Here is a 24,878-nt window from a genome sequence, read left to right on the forward strand (position 1 = left end):
TGATGAAAGAGGATTTTTTTCCTGTTTAAATGAGGCCGTTTTTCTTCAATTTTGTTTTTTAGCTGGTCCAATAAAGATGCATAATAATCCCCTGTTATTGTTTTTCCTTTTTCCAAATAGTCAACGAAAATAATTCCACGTGCATCCCAAAATACAGTAGCCATAACCTTACCAGCTGATTTTACGGTTTTCGCCTTCTTTGGACATGGTTCGCCTTTCGCAATCCACTGCTTTGACTGTTCTTTCGTCTCGGGAGTATAGTGGTGTATCCATGTTTCATCTACAGTCACAAAGCGATGAAAAAATTCATCCGGATTGCGTTGCATGAGCGACAACAGGGCTTTAGAGGCCACCACCCTATTGCGTTTATTGTCGACTGTGAGCAAACGCGGCACCCATCTTGCATACATTTTTTTCATGCCCAATTTGTCATGTAAAATAGAAATGACGCTACCTTTTGAGATCCCTGTAACCTCAATTATCTCACTCAACTTTAATCTTCGGTCACTTAACACCATATCGTTGATTTTATTGATCATTTCTGGTGTAGTCACCTCTACAGGACGTCCTGAGCGTGGTTCATCCTTTGTTGATGTACGACCACGTTTAAATTCATTTAACCAGTTATAAATAGTTGCAAGTGAAGGAGCAGATATGCCGTGAACTAAATCCAACTCATTTTTTATTTCCTTTGCTGTTAACCTTTTTATATTAAAATGTTTAATAACAGCTCTAAACTCAATTTTCTCCATTTTTGTAAACAAGCTTTTTTTTTTTTTTTAATGTACGAGAAACACACAACAACCCGACCAATCTGATTGAAACTTCGCAGCATACTGAATCGGTAGTGCCGCTGCATGAAAACAAACCGCTTACAGTACTAGTCGCGCCACCTGTCGGCTTTTCTAAGGACTTATTGACCCACCCTCGTATCTAATTAAATTGCCACACTCTCAATTCTAATGAAGTCGAGTCGATGCATTTCAGCGAATGAGTTAGGTACTGATACACAGTGTTTTACTTTCTGAGTATATTCTACTCATCTATGCGACATAACCTTGTGGTTTATGTAGGTAGGTAAGGAAAGTTACACTATATAGTTCGTAATTACTCTACACCTGAGTTCATATTGTGTCAAATGAAGTTTGAAATTACTTTGTAATGCTTCCCTGATACTAACTGGCACCGTGCAAAAGGGTAAGTAAACCTGACACCTGTCATATCCGTGATATTAAAAAAGAGCTAAAATAGGTAACATTATTGGTGTTCTCGGTTTTGTATTGGCAATATGGCAATAATCAATTATTATTGATTAGGTATAGACTGATATAGTAGTTTTGTAATGTATTTTAGCAATAACCAGTAATATTACATAATATAATAGGTTTGAAAACTCGATTTGATTATAGACGTTAAATTTTACTAGAATTAATAATTCCACAATTATATGGTAGATAGAAAAATATTATATTTGTACTGCCCTCGCAAAATTTGTGAAATTGAGTTATGAATGCCATCCGTTAGGTAATTTTGAAAGCTATATATTCTGTTCACTTTAAAATCAGTATTATTACTAAAATACTGTTAAAGTCATTAGTGAAAAAATAGACATCTTCTAAAATAATACAATTTTTTTAGCAAAAAGGCAGTAATTGCACCTATTCATTGCAGTTACTGCTCGTTTATTATTACTTTTTTTGTATTTTAACATCGTATTAATAAAAATTATCACCGTTTTTTTTTATTAATTCACAGTACTAAAGTTTGAAAAAAAACACATTATGTCATTTATCTCGAAAGTGTGTGAGAGTCAGTTACTGCCTTCTTCCTTAGAAAGGCAGTGTTATACAAAAATGCTATGAATTACTTTTATTTTTTTAACGCGAAGATTAAAATCAATTATTACCCGCTGTACTTTTTGGGTTTGTATAAACGTTTTTTTCAATTGTGGTACATACTCGTTTGTTGCATGAACCCATGAACATGGCATAGTATACACTGTTGTTTATAGTCACTATTTTTGGTGGTTTTTATTGAATTTTCGTTATTATGTATGTATGAAAATAAATCTGATTTTTTGTGATTCTTCATCTAAATATTTCAAATAATGATGGTGCGTTGGCTACCTATCAATTTACAATATTTAAAGCGGTCTGTCAGGCAGTTATAAGTTATAACTACATTATGGAGGTATTTATTATAACTCGAATAATCAGGAAAATTTGGTTCCGTTAGATTAATGTGGTCTAAAGTATGAAGTAGATACTTTAAAAAAAAATAGGTATCATCTATTCACAGAGGATTTAAGTTTCATATTTTATTTTGTCGAAACTATACTTAATAGTTTTAATTTAGTGGTATATCAGATTGGCTGTTTGAATGGGTGTAAAATTAGGTTATAACACTTGCGGGTTTTTGACAGATGCGCTTGAATAATAGTGTGAAGTTTGCCACAAATTAACCTAATCTGCAATGCGAATTTAATCATCAGTACTAGTAAACTTTGTCAACTTGACTTTCTTTAATTTAGGCCCCGTCTATGTGTAGCTATTGATACCAAATAATATTTATTATATTATCATAATGCCTAAACCCCCCATCAAAAATCCTCCAATCGACAGAGTTGGGAATATAATGATATTATTGTAACTGTAAATGAGTCAAGGCTAGACCAGGATGCACAGCGAAACAAAGAAAAAGAAAGTTACCGTTATCTGTTTTCTGGGCGGACGAAGGATCGAGAGTAGGTACGGTACGGGCAGTCGGTAATCTACCCCTGAGCCTTGAACGTAGCCTCTAAATACAATAATTTGCCTCCTTTCGCGCCAAAGCGTGCGTTTACAAAATAATGTTGCTAATAATTAATTGTTACTTGTCAAGCAAAATATACTGACGTAATACTTAATGTCCCTGAATCAGTGTTTTTAATAAGTGGAGAAGTGTAAATCAACACCCTACGTAAACCCATACCCATCACTATATGGTTTCCTTCAACAGCTTAGGTTAATATAAATAACGCAAAATGAAAATAACATTTCGAAATCATATTAATCATGTAAATAATCTGGTGAATATTATATGAATACAAATCATTTTTATTTGAAAACCTAATTTCATTGAAACACGCATTTCAAAATATAATATAATAAATAAACTTTTTAATTGAATAAGAAAACGAGCTACTATCAGCCGTTGAATTGAAATGCTGGTGTATACAAATTCATAAAGACCACCGTCGTTCCTTTTATTAAAAACTTTTTATGGTTTAACCTCCTTAATAAATCACCTAGCTTTCTTTGTAATAATGGTCATATAATACTTGCTCATTGTAAAGTTAGGTAACCCCGAGCAAACATAAAAGCTGTGTTAATCTACGGTGCAGGGTTTAATCAAAGTAACAAAAGCGCCGACCTCGTCTAAAAGCTCTGAATGGACTCTTAATTGAAACTTTAATGACTAAACACAAGAAATGACCATTATTTACTATGTACTTACATACATTACATTGTTTTGATTAAATAGTTTGCTGGAAAGCTTTAATTATTATTATAATTGGACTGAGTTTTAATTTATTATTATTTGCTATAAGTATAATAATTTAAATAATAGACAAATTAAATTGTTAATTTTGTTTTACAGCCGTGATAAAGAACGCGATGTTTATTATTTATTACCAAAAATTGATCAACAAAAGAATGTATGAAATAAACATGGATAATAAGATTTTTCTGATCAAGATATTAAATAATTATATATACAAAATTATTTTATTACTATCAATCACCGGTGACGTCCGCGTGAAATACAGTACACATGATTTTTTTTTTTAAATCAAAGAGATAAGCGTCCCTGCTATGTTATTGCTGTCAGTATCTATCTATAAACATGTACCTACGTCGATAATCCACTCGACTGAGAGCTCGAGGAAGCCCACACGATCGACAACGGTTGGATATCAGCTCGCACGCCCCTTTTCTCGCACCCCACCTCACCACTTAACCGCTGCTATCTGACCACTTTACCTAATCGTGATGGATTGTTGGAAGTGCGTTATTTTCGAGACGCGAGACAAGACTTTTGAGATATCGAGATGAAATTTTGCTAAATTAGTACAAACGATATCAAAACACTGACGAAAAAGCAAATATTTCGATATCATTGACAGAAAATTAATTTTTTTAAGGTTAATAAGATTTCTTTTATTAATAGTTAGAAGTTCTTCAATGTTTAAAAAAAATAAAGACTTTTTTGTTCTCATACAATCCCCATTTCATATCAAGTTATTTGGCTAAAAAAATATATAAATATAATATAAACCAATTTCATTAGTTTTTATTTATTGCTCGTAACTCGTTGTAATTATTATTAATGCACATGACAGGGAAGCATTTATGTACATACTGCAATTCGGTCGCCAACTTTTGAGAGATGGCGATACCGCAAAAACAAGAAGAAGAAGCGTAGGAGTCAGGAAAACTCCATTTATGGTTTTCTTGGCAAATTACGGAATACATAAATAATATTAGGTATATAATATGATAACGTCATGACACGTAACATACTGCTGGCTCGGACTTATTTACCTAATAAATGAACGTTGTCAACAATACGACACATTTTACAACGTTTTTATCAGCTCGTATTCTCTATTTGTCCGGTGGTTGTTTGTCCGGTACAAATTTTGCAATCGATTTTTAACTAACTTCCCGACTAGCTAGACATTTGAAACTTTTAGAATATACCATAACACGATGCCAATGCATTCTTTTAATACATTTAGCCACCTTTAAGTAGAATTGAATTCATTTTCAGTTAATTCTGTTTTGTATGAAAAGTTATTTCGGAAGAAATCCGTAATCCAATCCACTATTATTGGTTGCTAGGGGTCTGGGGTCCTAGCAACTAAATTATTAATATATACGTGCGTTACTATGGAAATTAAAATGACATTTCAGTATTCAGTATTTCTATATTTGTTTGTTTGTTTTTTATTTACTTCATATCAAGTACAAGTTTGAGCATATATGAGCATATTTAAAACGTTGTATATAAAAAGTTCTTTTTATCTTGTAATTATTTATAATTATCATAATATATTATATTATTATAGGTTAGTACTTATTCTATTCAGACATATTCATATTCTCTCCAGCATAGAGTGGACACGGACACTAGGTACTAGGAAACACAATTATAATAGGAAATGGGTTGCCTCATATGGGATAAACATAAACACGTGTTAAAAGAATTTGTAATTTCCAATAGTTACATCTATATCATTTATTTATTTATAAAAACAACTATTTATTACAGCTATTAGCCAGTGCGCCATAATACAAGATAAAATACAAATTAGGTGCAAAATTATAAATAGTCATGAAATCGACAAAAAATACTCAATTACCTACTATTAAAAACCAATATAAAACAAGAAAGAAGAAGAGAAACTTTGTTCTTATGTACGAGTATGTAGGTAACAAAAGTAAAATAATAAAAACAATTATAAATTTAACCTATTTATCACGTCCACAAACATTATATTAGATTATACTTAGGTAAAAAAAATCAACCTTTATTGTACCCTTAAAAAGTTAATCGCACGATAGACAGCATCATGAATTATCACATCCGTCCTGCGATATGTTTTCATAAAGGCCGCAGAGTTACGAGTGATATCGGTGGGAACATGAAAATTAATACTTGTCAGTAGGTACCATACTTATAGACGGTAAATGAACCCACGAAGAAGTAAAAAGATCGAAGAGCAATCACTCTTCAGGTGAACAGGGATTGCATTGATAGCATACACCATGGCCCCCACGCCCTGAAGCGGGCTCCCAGGATAGGATTTTTGGCGCCCCCCCCTACCTATCACTAAGGATAAAGTCAGTGTGACGCTCTACAGCAGGGGTAGTTTACCTGGTCCCTACCGCCCACTAGTGGGCGTTCCAGCTTTCATGGTGGGCGGTAGGGGTTTTAAAACCTACTTAAAACTACTTTAAAATTTACTTCCCTACTTTATAAATCACCATTACTGCGGAACCGGTGGGCGGTTAGAAAATTTTGCTACTAACAGAGATACAGAAGTGGGCGGTAGATATAAAAAGGTTGACTATCCTTGCTCTACAGTAACGTTTTCCAAATGGTGTATTCGATAAAATTAATGTGTATATTTAGTATGTTTTATATATTTTAATACATAATACATCCATTTAAATTATGGAGTAGTCGGGTATTGATACACAATTAAAAATTGTATAGTACAACCACATAATTTTAAATAATAATATTATCGAATTACGCCGCAGGCGACTTTTTTTACTAGTAAAGCAAATTTGTGATGAGTGTTTATCTCACTTATCTGATCCTCGCCGAGCTCCCAGACTAGGGCCCTGTCAGCCCCCCCCCCCCTTGTGGGGGCCATGGCATACACAGAAGAAAACAATCATAATCAAAATCATATGCATTAAAGTGTCTCACGACTCTCACGTATGCGAACCGCATATTATTCAATATCGGTAATATTTCGGTACATTCAGATGGCTTTGTATTTCTAGGGCTATGTGGCCTGACTGTAATTTAGTCATAAATCAAATCTCCATTCAAATTATTGGTCCAAGGCGACTAGCTTCACATTTATAATAATTGATCTGTTCAGTGTACAGGTATTTTGACAGATTTCATATCGAGATCGCTACATCTGCCATTCAAACCGTTGGTAGGGTAGAAATTTGAGAATTTACCGGATACTTATCTTATGTATATTCTAAAATGACCAGTGATTATAACCTTTTCGTATTATAATGATAAATTCGATTCTGTAATGTGCCATCACATCAAATAATAAATAATAATAATTTCTTGATAATACAGTATTTTTGATTGGCACTGACCGTTTTTTTTATATATTTTATTCATAATTTGCTACTTATTTTGTCGATGGTTTAAAAATGGCTAACATATAAAATATATTATCCGGAATATAAAATATGTAAGAATGTGTAACGTGACTTGACACCATAGAGTAGAAACGATGAACTTATTAGTAATACAATAAAACATGGAATGCTTTCTTTAAAGTTGGTACTTTTCTCATAACAAACTGGATATAGGTAGATATACTAGATTGCTAGCTTGGTATGCACTCTAACAAATCAGCCAGTGTTTACTTTTACAAGCTAGCTGCTAGGTATTTACCTAAGAATACTAATACACTCTGTTATAAGTATACTGTATATGCCTGTGATGTTCCTGTGTCCCTTCTGTGGCGCCACATTTAAAGTCGCCAACTTGGTTACCTTTGCGATAATAAATCTGCAAAGTTTTCAGACGCTTGTAAACTTTCCCTTGTGGAATTCCATTAATATGTAAGGAACTTTAGAAGTAGAGACCTCAATAAAAGTGTGCGATCCAGTTTACTTATTTTGAAATCAGTGCTCTAAAAGGGTACTAAAAACTTTACACAGGATGTGATGAGTATGTCCTTAGAGATTCTTTAGTTTTTTAGTATGCTCACCCAAATAATATTGTACCTAAGATAGTGTATGATAAAAATACAGAAAACAAGTTAAATACTTAAAGGTGATAATATGACGATAAAATTATTTCGAATTATTTCTGCAGGAAAATAGTACTTATCTATTTTACTAAAATATTTTTATTGTTAGGTAATCATTTTAACCTTGCTTGGTTTTGAGTATTGTGACTTTAAATGTTCCCATTATTATCTCTCAAGCGATTCTTAATTATGAGTCTTCGCGAATAGTCAACATCTCTATTCCGCGTCGACCATCGATGTTTCCACTGTTGATGAACATCTAGAAATTATCGTTTTCCCTTATGCCTATATAGCTAAAGACCTGCAGAGCTCTTCTCATCCACAATGGAAATATTCATCCTCCATGCCTTCCATCCATCCATAGAATCCGTTACATTCGCATCCAGCACCGTACTCAAAGGCATTACTTTTACGTGTTTCGTTTTGATTTATGCTCAAAGTCTGTGGAAGATTCATATCAGATTATTGGTTATAGAAATGTTGGTCCATTTTTTGCCAAACCCTCCACTTTGCTCCAAACTTTGTTACTGCGTTTCCACGTTTTTAATCCAGTTTATGTTTATCCTGCGATTGATCTCATATTTGCAACCTTCAGTGTTTGTCATGAATAGAAACAAAATCGTGAACCACCCCCCCCCCCCCAGTTCTTGAAATACTGACATAATTATTGATTCTGTCTTGATCTGCGCCTTTGGCTAATTACCATTTAATTTTCGGATGTTGCAATGATTGTAGTAGGTATTGTCTTCGTTTCTGAGGTTATACATTTTATTCTCAAATGCATTCATTTTAGGTCTTTCGTTTTGATTTATAGTCCAAATATTAATACTGTTAATCTTATTACCATAAACAATAAAATAGAAAGCCAAAACCATCCAGGCAAACATTTATCAATTTTGATATGGCACTGCCCTTTTCACGCCCATTGCAGTAAGTGCCTTTTCTGTAATTAATCTCCTTTTCGCAACGTAATGTTTTTATACTTTTGTAAACATACTTCGCATGTTGAAAATGAAACTGTTTTGTCTAACGTGACTTCACCATAAATGAGATAAATATGTTTTGCCCTGTTAACCCTCCGAGGGTCTAGTCTCCTCCAAGCGTGAGATTTACTTATAAGTAATGTTTTTATGATTTTGGTTAACCCCTCTCTGGGGCTATTGTACTGTACTTATCTGACTTATAATATTAAAGGTTAAAACAGTAACGACCGTTCTGAACCAATACAGATTTACATTTTCATGAGAATACTCCTTTTGTTCACTGTATAAGCTGGTAAACACCCCAGTATCAATTTGAAATAATTTATATTATTTCTTAATTTTGATTAAGAGTCATCATAGTACCTAAGTATGTTTGTGTTGCATAACTAATCGAATTTCATTCATCTTAAAACAGAGAGTGCCAAATACTGTAATTGCTACAAGTAATGCCAGATAGGATCGATAAGATGCCATATTAAATACCAACTAAATATTGTGTTTTCTCAATAACACTGATTCGATATTATTGTTTTGTAAATGACAAGCAAGTCATACAACTAAAAATAATATATGAAATTAGATATATAAATGTATAAAGATTGTTTATCATTTGAAACTTGTACTATGTTACATTTTTTATTATTAAAATATAAAATACAAAATGGAGTAGAACGTTGATTTTCAAGGAAATAATAATCTAGCGTGTGTAATACAGTGTGGCCATCTTTTTCTACGTTGATTACAGTACAAAGGTATATCTGAAAAAAAAACCGTAGTACAGGAACATTTCTCGTCTTGAATCCTTCAAAATTATAGTATTTTCTGCATCTATACAATAAAATTATAGTATTTTAAGCTTGAGGTGGGATCAACATTATAGTATTCTACTATACTTAATTATAGTGCGGTTGGCAACACTGTGTATGCAAAATTTGAACCTCTTTGCGGTGTCGAAGATACTGAATTTAAAAATGTATGTAGATATTGAAAGATGTTAAGATAATAAGATTAAGTTAGTGTTCCTATCTACACAACATTTTTATTAATTATTTACCTTATTATTTGTATTACACGCATTGTACTGTAAGTAAGTAATTAAATTTAACATCTGGGCCATTCTTATGTGCCAACGGATATAATATTTACGTCTTGTGTACAAACACTCAACAATATTTGCTATACAACTCTACTTCAAAAGCTTCGCGCTGTAAACAATGCAAGGTATCCGTGTAATCAAACAATCCATCGTAAAAACTAAAAATACGCGACGGCCCGACTGACGTGTGCGGTGCTAGACTTGCGGAATATCGATTCGAAGCACGCGACGAGGGCTAAGCCTAAGGCAAGGGGTATCTAATCAACCCCTCGAGACGCCGCCGCTGCCGACGCCGACGACGCCAGGAGGGTTGGGAAAGGCGCCGCGACGCTCGCTCACCCCGATCTTTACGAGCCGCCTAACCTACATTCTAAATTAACCAAATTCATGCCTCGCCTTATTCTTTTATTCGAATGCTCCACATTCAATTCGCTCGGAAAATATCGTTCGATCGTGTCCGTTAACATGCGACTGATTCAATAAAATGTCTGACTAGATTACAATACAGCACGTGAAATTAGGCGCGTGATGCCAAATTCTGTATAAATGAAAAGATAATATGTCTGCACTGTATGCATAGTTATAACGTTTTTTATTCTACAATGATATTTTTTCTTGCTTTAATTAATTCCTAAGTCGTGGCTCACAATCTCTGTGACATTTTTTTTCGTGATCAACCCATGAAAAGCTATTTTTACAATACGTATAAGCAGTAAGTATAATATATATTATATATGTGCAATATAAAGCACAACATTACTTATAAGTACTTATATTTAATTTGAAAAAGCAACTAGCAATTTAATTTTGATATTTACCAATAATATTACTAATTTATTTAATTTTCATGTAGGCATCTTTATGTACCATTTCCATCTCAGTACCTACTCGTATACATTGCACTGGATCTTACGAGGCATTTTTAATTATAGACATGATATACCTACTCGATTATTAGTTATATTGCATATTTTTTATCTACAAAAAAATATTTTTTCTCTGTATAATTTTATCTATCCAAGTATGACGAAATCATATTTCAGGATCTAGATACCTAAACAAATATATTATTAATATGTTAACATAACAAATAGGTACATATAATAAAAAAGGATTATGTATTGTATTATAAAGTCCAACAAAATGTGATATTAATAAAATATACGTTACTTTTTATGACTAATTAGCAATGCCGAATACCGAAACAATGTAAAAAGTCTCAAATGATTAATTTCTTTTGATCTACAATAAAAAACAAATGTTTGTTTCCAAACATAATTCGTAAATATTTCGAGCCAAGAATTTAAAATATATGCTAACATTATCAGTGAGTACGTAGGTGCGTCTCCGACAAAAGAATGAATTTATAAAATGCTAACGTTTCACTTCCCTATAAATTCTGTAGGAGAAATGCAAATGACAGTTTGCTGCGCATAGCAACTTTTAAAATATGCTGTTTGTGGTTTAAATAAAAGGTAAGGTAAATTAGTATGGAGGACTGTGTGTTCATATTATTTTAATATTTTAAACCACCCACAACTTAAAATATCATAATTTTGGTATTATTATAGGTATTATAGTTTAGAATAATCGTTCTAATACTCAATGTCTTCATATTTGATTGTATATACCTACTAGTAATGACAGTAATAATTCGTTTCGTGTTCGTTGCGATTGGTCTTGTTTATGGTTGTTGATTTTGGTTGCTATGTGTTGCCATCTCTCTTACCACAATAGATATTAAAATAATAGTTGCAAGCTCCAAAAAAACATTATAAGTTTTAAAATAATTATTATCTTTAATATTACACAAATAAGTTTTATTATAAGTTTTACAATATGTAACGGTGTTTACTTGATTACAATTACATGATAATATAAGAGAAACACATGTCGTAAAATATTCTTTAATATAAGTGGGAATTATGAAAGTAACAGATAGGTATGTATTATAAAATGTTTTTTAGTAGAGGATTAGAGGATATCAAATGAACCATTATTCTTGTCTGTCTCTGGCTGATGTCCTTTTATCAGATATTGGATGTAATCGTTCTTTCATGAAAATCCTATTGTTATAGGTAGGTAATATATTGAAGAATGATTTTATTTACATAAACATTCACAAGTGTTTATTATTACAACGAAAATATAAACATGATTACGATCAGGGTGTTTGTGTATACTGTATGTATACTATACTATAATATATATAAACCACACTGGCACAGCATTACTATTAACATGTTTTATAATATAAAATATGCACCGTCACAAAAACTGATTATTATAAAAAAAAGCGGGATTTTTTTTTTAAATTATTCAAACCGTGGTGGTGACGTTGATTTACGAAGCTACACTTCTTAAATATCACGGTTATTTCAATTTTGAGGGTGATTTAGTTGCGTATGGTAAACCATGACATATTATAATGTTTCATTCGTAATGCTATGGTAAATAAAATGACTAGAGTTCTTTTAATCTTGACAATAACAGCTTTTGTACATTACCACACATAGCAATTTTACGTGCTGTATATTTTACACCACAGGTACCATCTATTATTTCAATTTTCATTGCGTTTCCATTTAATAATAATTTAAGCTGAACTGTCATATTTTAATGTACAAAATGGAATATTGATCTCAATTTTGCTTACTTCCATGGCAAATTTTACTTCCATAAATTTTGTAAAACATATTATACACTCACTTATCTCTGAGAGTTGATAGTTTTTTATGTGAATATTGTCCGCATCAGAACAATCCCTCTTCTTCATTCGTGACAACGTTCATAAAAGCGAAGCAGTTTTTGTCGCCGCCGCATGATCTATCGTTTCATTTTTACTTCCCCATATTATTATATTCTATTTCGGCTTTGTAACTCTTTGGAGGTGGGAAAGTATTCCTTTAAACATGTAACTCGTAGCTGGTGATTTATTTTGGTGGTTATCTGCCCACATTAGTAAATAACCAGTGACGGTGGGGAGGTTTTATGACAATCTGCATTTCGATTTATAATTTCAGACAATAAATTGTAATCTAAGATTGTAAACTATAATGATAAATAATTATGAATGTCATAACTCAAAACATTCATTAAAAAAGACAAATTTTATAAGTGTATTCAATTTTAAATCGACATAAATACTTTTCTGTCAATATGCCACCACATTGTAAAAGTATGGAGATATTATGGGGTAGGTACTTTAAATGCTATAACAATTTAAAGACACAATACTGTTATTTTGATAATTTTATTCGCCAACATCAGCTGTTGTTATGATATATTGACTTTTTAGATTAAATCAAATATCTGTAATAAAGCACGTCTGGACCACTTTTTTTACACTGGCTTTTCAATCCGATGTGGATCTTGGTAGCCTCCTAAGTTTTTTTTTTACGAGAAACGATTATTAGATATTCGCTTAACCTATCGAGTTAATGCACATGATACAAACACACAATAAACAAAAACTTGTAACGGTTTCAGAATCGGACATTCAACAACTCAACCACGACAGTCACTTGGGCATCAGGACTATATATAGTGAAATAAATAACCACGTAGGTGTATGCCAATATATTTATGACATATATAGTACCTACTTAATATTAACGTCATTAACTATTATACTTGATAATTGATTAATATAAACAATAAATACATAATATACGTATGCAATGAAGGATCCTTAAGGTGTAAATGTGTAAAGGAATTTTAATAATTTCCGATTTGTGTCTACTAAAATAGTTTAACAATTCTGTTCACCATTTAGAGCGACATGCACAATCTAAGATTTTGATCCTAAGGATAAGTCGCCGAAAAGCATGACTTAACTATAGACAATCCTGAGTATAGACTTAAGGAATCCTTAACCATAGACTACTTTTGTTATGAATATGGCCCCTTCTGTATTACCATTTACCACTGACAGCTGCTGTCAAAATAAATTCGCATGTCTATAAAACAGTCCATACACTCAAATCCATTTAACAATGTATCTCAATATGGATATTGATAGTGTTAATTCGTTTGGCATGTACTTGCAGAATATTATTTTACTTTTATACGCCTGCCCGCAGAAATACAAGATGCCAGATGAAGAATGACACTTGACGCTAGTGTTACCATGTTTAAAAAATATCTTGCGGTGCCTGTGGAATCACGTATAATGACTTATAACGGAAACATAAGAGTATTATAATTAAATATTAATATGTATTTATAGTTATTGCATTTATAAAATGCAGTTGTCATCGTTTAACAATTATAAAATAATTCACCTAAACTATAGGAAAGAGAATTTTTAAATATGGTATTATTTTCAATAAAATGATCTTAACTAAGGACAATGTTTCTGCATAGTGTTTTCTGCTAAGGAAATTTTAGTTATGACAAATGTTTCTGGCGTTTCTGCATTCCGCTCTTAGATCATAAGCACATATTATTATTTTTTTTCATAAATAAATTTACATGAAAACAGTTTCTGAGGCGGACGCCGCTGTAATTAATAGTATCGTCGTATCCCGGTTCCTTGTATATTGTACAGTGCATCGTATGTTTACATTTTTTTTCCAGTCGAATGCAAAACGATAAGGCCGAATGGATTTCTTGACACATTTACAAGACGAAGACACCCATTGGTGTTCAAAATATTTGTGACAATTAGAAAATCTCTAAATACTTTGTATTAGCAAACCAAATGATTATAATGGCAAGAAAAATACGTTTTAATATATAAGTAAATATTTTCTAATTCAACTTATTTGTAGTCAAGCTTCATTATTATCTATAGCGTACAGAATATTTGAAATATTGGTATACTTAATTCTGAATTCGATCAAAATATCACAACCTTTATCATGGCGACTAATGCGATCATTAAAAAATAGATCTACTTAATGACAATGACGTATTTAATATGATTATATTATATTAATATTTATTTTGATTTCATAATAATTCTTCCTAATTCCATTGTTGAAAGATTTCAAAAAAAATATTCAATGAAAAACTTATTTTTATTAAAAATAAATATAGAAGAATCTCAGTTGTCCGAACGTCAATTATCCGAATTGATTTAACCTTCAGTTTCTTATCATTATATGAAAAATATACAATTTTAAATACATTGGTATAATTTAAATTCCATCAAGTAATTACCCTCGGTCGATAGTGAAATTAGTGAAATTTGAAAAAAATATGTTAAAAACGTTTATTCTAGAAGTAAATAGATGTACTTATCATTTTTTTTAATTACCTGTATTTATAGTTATTCGGACTATACCACCGATTAATCGAAGTTCTACTGCTAATAAAATATTTTTTAATTATCATAGTGTAGGTATCTAACAATGAGAACATTCGACCCCAGCCAAAAAAGATCTCATCTTTTTCTGTGATTAACATATTATATATAATTATATATGATATTAATGTATTATTTCTGTTAACGAACTCAAGAAATCTCAATTTGTATGGGAATGGTCGTTTATGAATGTATTAATATTGTATTATTTACACACTGTGTCCATAAAACAGGTCAATACAACCAATATATCGATAAAAAAACTAAATTTACAATATTTATTTTGTTAAGTAAATGGTAGATATATCAATGATGGTGTTAGCACACCACTGACAACGTTGTATGGGAGAATGCACCAGAGTTCATTAAAGGCGATTGAGTATATTTTTAAAACGCTATCAATTTGTTCCGCCAATAAAAGCGTGTGAAGTAGATAATTACTAACTTATTTGGCACTCTGCCCTTCGTAAATTAAAGAAAAACAAGATTTATCTATTTTTAAACGCGTTAACGGCGTTCAAATAATGTGCGTTACTTTCTTATAGCGTGTTCCGACAACTTTTTATAGCTTTAATTAACTTTAAAAAATAAGTACGATAAAGTCGACTTTTCTTCAATGCAAGTATATATTCATTTCACTTTTTTATCAAATTTTACTTTGAGTTAATCTTAAGACAATTAACTTTGTTAATAATTAATCCGTGGTGGAAGGTCAACAGTATCAACATTAAATAGTAGTTAAAAGAATAATTAAATACTAACAGAACGAAAAAAGTAAAATATTACACGAAACAGGTATGTACAATGTAAAACAATACGTCGTATTAATGAAAAAATGTAAATTAAAACAGTCACTCCTAATGGATTTAAGTTTTGTACTATTATTCCATTTGTTATTAATATTAAAACAGTAACATCTAACCAATTTTTTATATAATATTCGACGAAGAATTGTGATGTAAGAATTGTGACAAAGAAGAATTTATTGTGATCGTGAAAAAATATTGGCGAAGAATGTTCCAGAAGCCCACTGATATAATAGTACAGTAATAAATAATATGTCGGACGCGTCGATCGCCCGTAGTAACGTAATACGAGTCGTAGTGTGATTTGATTTTATTTCATTGTCTTTTTGAAAAGGAAGTATTAACCATTTCTATGTATATTTCCTTAACCAGTTTACGTGAAAGCCATTTCCAAATTAAACACGAGGAACAAGGCCAACTATAGACAGACCGGGGCACTGAATCGCGAGTTACAATGGTAGTGATAGTAATTGATTATTTTCGAATGCAATAATGTAACTAACTTTTTCGCAGTAAATTAAGATTTTCGCTTGAATATCTCGTCCAAATCAACTAACGTATTTCCATGTATTTCGATATGAAACAATTATTATTTTATACAAACAGTTTATGATATTAAACTACGCACTACGATCGTTATTTACAGTTTTATGTCACGGTCTGACTATAGTAGGCCTTGATGAGAAAGCCCGCTTAACCTCGTCGCACCACTTGATTCGTATTGCAGCATTCACGGCCTGCCGCAAGAGTGAGAGAAAGAGAATATGTGAATGTCCTTGCTTTTAACTGAGACGTACTTTTATCTTACTGTTGCGTTGTGGACTCTTTGCACAGTAGGATAATAGTTTTACCAATTTGAAAAGATGCAAGAAAATTCTACATTCATTCTTTCGGTTCAATTTATTTGTATGCATTTTCATATTATCTAAAAATGACGAAGAGTAAGCAACATGCCAACATGACAAATGTACACTTTCAGGATTCCTTGAAAGGTCCTTGATCCCTCACCCAGTACTCGTCTGCTATCCAACAGATAGAGAATGAAAATGCAAACCATGACGTTATGCTACGACGGAGGTAAGTATGTATTTTCAAATATTGATTTTTTAACGAAACTTTTAGGTTTCCAGGGAGTAACTATCATTTGTTTTTTTACCGCTCAGCTACGCACTACGTTTGTTTAATTTGAAGAATGACAATGTGAAAATGTGAGAGATTATGAGTGATAGATCACAGCCTAGTTGAAGTTAGGTATGCCTGTTATATTGTACTATAAAAGCATGGTGTATTAATCAATACTAGCTGAGCCAGCTGGCTCTCGCCAGTCTGTCTCGCTAGGTCTTGCAGACGGCTTGGCGGTATTGGATATTAATATAATTGTGAAGTATGCATAGGCGGCGCCATAATTTTCCCTTCGTCATAGATTTTCATTCACCTCAGACAGTTTGATATTTCGCTGATTTGTCAGTTTTACGATTTGCAAGTCGTCACTGCCAATATAAATTCGGAGTCATATGCGTAGTCTATTCTGGAGTCTGGCCTTTACAATATCGTCTGACACCACTTCAGACTGATAGGCCTAGCAGTACAGCTGGCAATCGCCGATTGCTACTACTGACATTTTAATAGAATATACCTAATATGTTTATATATTGCACTTTCTCATTCATTCTTATTTATTTTCGTTAAACTAAGAACGTACATTACACGTCATGTTGTTGGTTAGTTTTTTATAATTCATTAAACCCTGCCTAAACCAAACAATAGTAGTTAAAATATTATTCTATCTATTAAATATCCAAAATGATGTATGATTTAATGGCATAATTTTAAATATTTTATAGACAGATGCGTATTATGGCTTGGTTTCCCAGGGTTTAATTGAATTTAAAAAAACTAACCAACAACATGACGCGTAATGTATGTTCATAGTTTAACGAAAATAAATATGAATGAATGAGAACACTATCTGTAAATTGTAGTCTTAGTTCAATGTAAATAAATACGTATAACTAACAACGTTTAGTCTGTACTATCTATGGTGGATCCACCCTACCTCCACCCATCGCCACTGCAGGGTAGTCTTATTTTTCATACATTTAGATTATTGCGATATAATAAGTTTTATTTATTCAATGGAATCACCTTAGATTGCACCCACTATTTCTTATAATAAGTCTTTTAAGATACTCGTAATTACCACTCTGAAGGGGTGTGTCCATATGCTTTGCTTAGGAGCAAAAATGGTACTTTATTTTAAAATTCGTAAGTTCTTAATATACTTATGAATAAATTTCAACATGCTAAAATTATTATTTAACAAATTATCTTTGTGGGGAAATAAAAAAAATATTATTTTTATCATGTACAAAAATGGAAAAAGAAACAGGTAGGTACTTACTTATTGTACCTAATTGTGTCGTATAAAGATCATAATCGACTATATTTGACTATAAGTATATATTTCACTTAGAAGAAATAAAAGATGAAATAGCAAACAACATGCATAATATCATTATCAAAAGAAACATTATTGCAATTTAATTTTTATTAATATTAATAGTTACTAATGATATAAAAGAAGAAGAAAGGTTACTGTAATTTTATATGTAATTATTATTATAAAATATATACTTAAACATTATTAATGTTTAATTACTTGTATTAAACGTCACATGAATTTCATTTACCAACGAAATGTAAAAATAATGCAATTATTACTGAATCACGATAACTACCTATCCATTTTATATGGAAGTGTGTGATACTTCGACATCCAATAGTATCTATCTGACATTTATAGTCAATTTTTCAGGGGGTTCAAAAAACTGTTTTTGTCGGTATCAGTATTATTTTTATTTTTCAAGTGAAATGATTTAATATTAGTACTAAAACAGTCATTTAAAGATGTATGAAAATTGTAATGTCATAATAAAATAAATCACGCAGATAGATAATATTTCTTTTTAGTTTCGAGACACTTCGATGCAGATAGACACTATTTTCCACGTCAAATTTGAGCATTTCAGGATTTTTTTCGTAGAACAATAATATTTCCATTCGATCCGTCACCATTTTGTACAAAATACACCAATAACCTAGAATTTGCCAAAACTGCAGATAGATACCTACTATTGTCAGATCACAGTCAACTTACTATAATATTGAGAAGAGCGTAATATGTACCTATATAATGTAGTTTCTTATTTATTAAGTCTGAAATTATTCAATTTATTGATGGAATTATTAAAATTATCTTCATCTTACAATAAATGTCTTGATTGAAATTGATTATTTATGGGTGCTAATAGAAATGTCACATTTTTTCGATTACTTATTCCTGCAAATTCTAAATTTGAAATCTGATACGTCAAATGAACTTGTTTTGCGAAAGAAAACAAATGACAATCTAAGTCTATTAGTTTGACAGATAAAAAGCAGTGGCATGGTTTTAGATTATATTTTTGTAGTAATTAGTGAGGAAATATGTATTTATTTTGTGTTAAAACTCAAGAATACGCCAATGTGCTACTTACAGATTTGAATAATTTTGTGGAATATTAATTTAGATATTTTGCAATATTGATTATATAAAAAGTATTAAACGACATTATAATCAATTTGAGGTACACGGACTGCAAGATGCGAAAATGTATGGTGACGGATATAAAACGCGATTTAAAAACGATAGTATCTGTGATTGTGTCGAGTTTTATCAGATTGTGCCCGATTCAAATGGAAGTAGATTCGGGACTCTAAAAATTGAAGTGAATTCCTTTAATAATCAACAAAACGGTGTTTAAATAAAAAAGTTGACGTATTTTCCAAAATTCCTTAGGATAATAATATATAGGAGACTAGCTGAGCCAGCTGGCTCTCGCCAGTCTGTCTCGCTAGGTCTTGCAGACGGCTTGGCGGTATTGGATATTAATATAATTGTGAAGTATGCATAGGCGGCGCCATAATTTTCCCTTCGTCGTAGATTTTCATTCACCTCAGACAGTTTGATATTTTGCTGATTTGTCAGTTTTACGATTTGCAAGTCGTCACTACCAATATAAATTCGGGGTCATATGCGTAGTCTATTCTGGAGTCTGGCCTTTACAATATCGTCTGACACCACTTCAGACTGATAGGCCTAGCAGAACAGCTGGCAATCGCCGATCGCTACTACTGACATTTTAATAGAATATACCTAATATGTTTATATATTGCACTTTGTCATTCATTCTTATTTATTTTCGTTAAACTAAGAACATACATTACACGTCATGTTGTTGGTTAGTTTTTTATAATTCATTAAACCCTGCCTAAACCAAACAATAGTAGTTAAATATTATTCTATCTATTAAATATCCAAAATGATGTATGATTTAATGGCATAATTTTAAATATTTTATAGACAGATGCGTATTATGGCTTGGTTTCCCAGGGTTTAATTGAATTTAAAAAACTAACCAACAACATGACGCGTAATGTATGTTCATAGTTTAACTAAAATAAATATGAATGAATGAGAACACTATCTGTAAATTGTAGTCTTAGTTCAATGTAAATAAATACGTATAACTAACAACGTTTAGTCTGTACTATCTATGGTGGATCCACCCTACCTCCACCCATCGCCACTGCAGGATAGTCTTATTTTTCATACATTTAGATTATTGCGATATAATACGTTTTATTTATTCAATGGGATCACCTTAGATTGCATCCACTATTTCTTATAATAAGTCTTTTAAGATACTCGTAATTACCACTCTGAAGGGGTGTGTCCATATGCTTTGCTTAAGAGCAAAAATGGTAAGTACTTTATTTTAAAATTCGTAAGTTCTTAATATACTAATGAATAAATTTCAACATGCTAAAATTATTATTTAACAAATTATCTTTGTGGGGAAATAAAAAAAATATTATTTTTATCATGTACAAAAATGGAAAAAGAAACAGGTAGGTACTTACTTATTGTACCTAATTGTGTCGTATAAAGGTCATAATCGACTATATTTGACTATAAATATATATTTCACTTAGAAGAAATAAAAGATGAAATAGCAAACAACATGCATAATATCATTATCAAAAGAAACATTATTGCAATTTAATTTTTATTAATATTAATAGTTACTAATGATATAAAAGAAGAAGGAAGGTTACTGTAATTTTATATTTAATTATTATTATAAAATATATACCTAAACATTATTAATGTTTAATTACTTGTATTAAACGTCACATGAATTTCATTTACCAACGAAATGTAAAAATAATACAATTATTACTGAATCACGGTAACTACCTATCTATTTTATATGGAAGTGTGTGATACTTCGACGTTGATCTGACAATAGTATCTATCTGACATTTATAGTCAATTTTTCAGGCGGTTCAAAAAACTGTTTTTGTCGGTATCAGTATTATTTTTATTTTTCAAGTGAAATGATTTAATATTAGTACTAAAACAGTCATTTAAAGATGTATGAAAATTGTAATGTCATAATAAAATAAATCACGCAGATAGATAATATTTCTTTTTAGTTTCTAGACACTTCGATGCAGATAGACACTATTTTCCACGTCAAATTTGAGCATTTTAGGATTTTTTTCGTAGAACAATAATATTTCCATTCGATCCGTCACCATTTTGTACAAAATACACCAATAACCTAGAATTTGCCAAAACTGCAGATAGATACTATTGTCAGATCACAGTCGACTTACTATAATATTGAGAAGAGCGTAATATGTACCTCTATAATCTAGTTTCTTATTTATTAAGTCTGAAATTATTCAATTTATTGATATCTTCATTTTACAATAAATGTCTTGATTGAAATTGATTATTTATGGGTGCTAATAGAAATGTCACATTTTTTCGATTGCTTATTCCTGCAAATTCTAAATTTGAAATCTGATACGTCAAATGAACTTGTTTTGCGAAAGAAAACAAATGACAATCTAAGTCTTTTAGTTTGACAGATAAAAAGCAGTGACATGGTTTTAGATTATATTTTCGTAATAATTAGTGAGGAAATATCCATTTATTTTTTGTTAAATTTCTTCGTACGCCAATGTGATACTTACAGATTTGAATAATTTTGTGGAATATTAATTTAGATATTTTGCAATATTGATTATATAGAAAGAATTAAGCGACATTATAATCGATTTGCGGTAGACGAAAGGCAAGATGCGAAAATGTATGGTGACGGATATAAAACGCGATTTAAAAATGATTTTATCTGTGATTGTGTCGAGTTTTATCAGATTGTGTCCGATTCAAATGGAAGTAGATTCGGGACTCTAAAAATTGAAGTGAATTCCTTTAATAATCAACAAAGTGGTATTTAAATAAAAAAGTTGACGTATTTTCCAAAATCTCTTAGGATAATAATATATAGGAGATTATATTGCGAATAATGATCATAATTATTTACTGTCGCTTACTTGGTAGTAATAAACATCATTTTGTCGAAATTAATAATGTAAAAATCGTGGTAAAACTATTTTTATTTCATGTGAATTAATAACAATAACATCTACATTTTAATATCAGAAGTAAAAGATTATTTTGTTAACTATTTCATGTTTAATCTAGGTGGGTGGGTAAATTAATTACCTTTAGTTTTCCTTAGAAAGCTTTTATTTTAACATTATTTTTTAAAGATTTTTTCTGTTCATTAAAGAAGTGAGAATAAAGGAGCTAAGACTGAATATATTTTATAAAAATAAATAATGTTGAATAGCCTATACTCTACACTCTATAGCACTTCGTGGTTCATATCAAAGTTAAAAAGGTAACTGAGTAAAAAAATCCTTTTTTACAAAATGCTTCACGCTGTTGAGAAAATCTCAAGTCACAGGAAGGAATCCAACATAAAGCAAGCAGGTGCCGACTATTACAGCTCAGCTGTTATTTTCTCAAACAAAAACCAAAGCGGGTAGCTACTGGCATGTTTGTAACGAAATTTCTTGCTCGGATACATTTTGTACCGTGAAGGAATCTCCTTAATTATTCAATGTTTTAAATACCTGTGAAAATCTTATAGCAAACACACACTAATACATTAGATTACAACACAAAGTAACCATACACCCACATCATAGACATTCAGAGATTGTGTTGAGAGTAAATCAAACTATGGTTTTTGAAAAAAGAACGAAATGGGGATGGATTTTTTTAGTACAAACAGAAAAATGGTTGGGGTAGGTCTATTTCTAAAATAATCCACAATAATTTATTATCGATTTTTAAGGAACAGCGTTAAAAAATCAACTCCACCTGTTACTTATAGCGTATCGTTGCTTTAACCATGGACATCAACACACTTACATTTTTCATACCCAGATACTCCATACTTTGAGTCTACCGATAAACACCTGACCAGCAGGTAAAGGTTTACTAATACCTACGAGAAAGTGCGACCGGTCGCATCCACGAGTAGTTATTAAATGTTCTTCTGTCATAGACTTATGTGTTTTAGAATTCCGGAAGGAGAGGGCCAACCAGCTGATATAGCTGTTTGACAGCCAAGTCATTTGGGTCACAAGGTCCTGACGAAGAAGAAATCATATTCCATCCACATTTGTATTTTTTCGTTCCTAGGGGGGTCTGAATCCCAAGCACCCTTGTGCGCAAAACATAAGTCATTTAAATAAAAATTTAGATTAAAACAAAATTTCCTAATTGAGGTGTTTAAATAATGAAAACTTGATAAATTGTTGTTAATAATAAATGATCAAGCAAGAGTAAAAACAACTCACTGTTTTAAACATACTAATAATTTTAAACGTATCTTGTTATTTTATAAAGGGAAACAAATCGCATTTAAATTAGGAATGTAGGTACATGTGTACATAGGTACTGCGGACTGCCCACATACATATTTTATTTCAATATAACATGCATCTTTTAATTTTATCTTTTGGCATGTTCGGGAAATGTGATTTTGAATTAGTACAAAATCATCCCTTTTATATATCGTCGGTATTTTAATAAAACTACCAGATTTGGTATATTCAAGGACTGGAAATCCAAACCCCAGGTAGGTATAAAATATCAAATGAAAACTTAGATTTAGGGACATAGATCTAATTAAAGCCACAAATCCATATACAAGATAGCCTCGTGTATTTTTTTTCAATTATCGATAAAATAATTTAGTGGGTAGATAATGTGCTTAGATATAAAAAAAACGAAGTTGAAAAAAACCTTCTTCTACAGAGATAGAGCCTAAATATATGATTTTGAAGCAAAAAAACCTCTTGTTCACTTAGGTATTAAGTTAGCTACAAGTTCACATCGCAGGTTCATTTGTAGAAAACTTCACACTACTGCTATGATGTTTATTTGCTAATTTGCAGTATGCGAAGTCAATGCATCACGATGAGTAGATAAGCAGTCAATGATACTACACTTTTTCATTATTATTTAGTTGAATTTTTTTGTAAAATGTGTGTAAAACCGTTTATGGCTGCACTCGAGTAAGTAATCGCAATGAACATAAAAATGGCAGCCATTGCCAGTATGTAAGAAAATCGGAATACCAATTGTACGATGTTAATGTTTGTGAAGGTTACCAACTTAACCATCTTTCATGCGTTTGGTAAATAATTTCAATTGTCATAGCAGAAATAACGTAGGTATATGGCAGTTTCTATTTATTGTCTAAATTCTTTGAAATATAAGTAAAATCATTAATATGTCCTTATGCAAAATATTATATCCCTAGGTCAGTGGTTCTTAACCTGGGTTCGATCGAACCCCAGGGGTTCGGTGAGTCAGTCTCAGGGGTTCGGCGGAGGTCAAGATACACACCCGACTCATATGATTCGTGATGACAAAACTGGCAGAAGTATTAAAAATTATAGTGGAATGCGTGAACTATGTGCGAAATAGTGCTCTGAGGCACCGCATCTTCAGTGAGCTGTGTAAAGAAATGGGCTCTGAATTCGAGGTAGGATATTCTGTACCATTCTAACGTTCGGTGGTTATCCCGGGGACAGGTACTGAATCGTGTTTTTGCCGTGCGTGTGGAATTAGCCCTGTTTTTGCAAGAGCACCAACATTGTCATGCAGATTGCTTCAAAAATTCTGAATTCATTCTCATTTTAGCGTACATTGCTG

At 31.4% G+C, this 24,878-nt stretch overlaps 1 protein-coding gene across 2 annotated transcripts in view; it reads right to left on the minus strand.

Moving 5' to 3' along the window:
• Positions 1–24,878, minus strand: part of LOC147066206 (uncharacterized) — a 215,554-nt gene that overhangs the window by 148,600 nt on the left and 42,076 nt on the right. The window lies entirely within an intron of this gene.

Source organism: Rhyacophila brunnea, unplaced genomic scaffold (genome assembly GCF_057557595.1).
Source record: "Rhyacophila brunnea isolate RB1 unplaced genomic scaffold, BYU_Rbru_1.0 scaffold_5, whole genome shotgun sequence".
NCBI classification, from domain to species: Eukaryota; Metazoa; Arthropoda; class Insecta; order Trichoptera; family Rhyacophilidae; genus Rhyacophila; species Rhyacophila brunnea.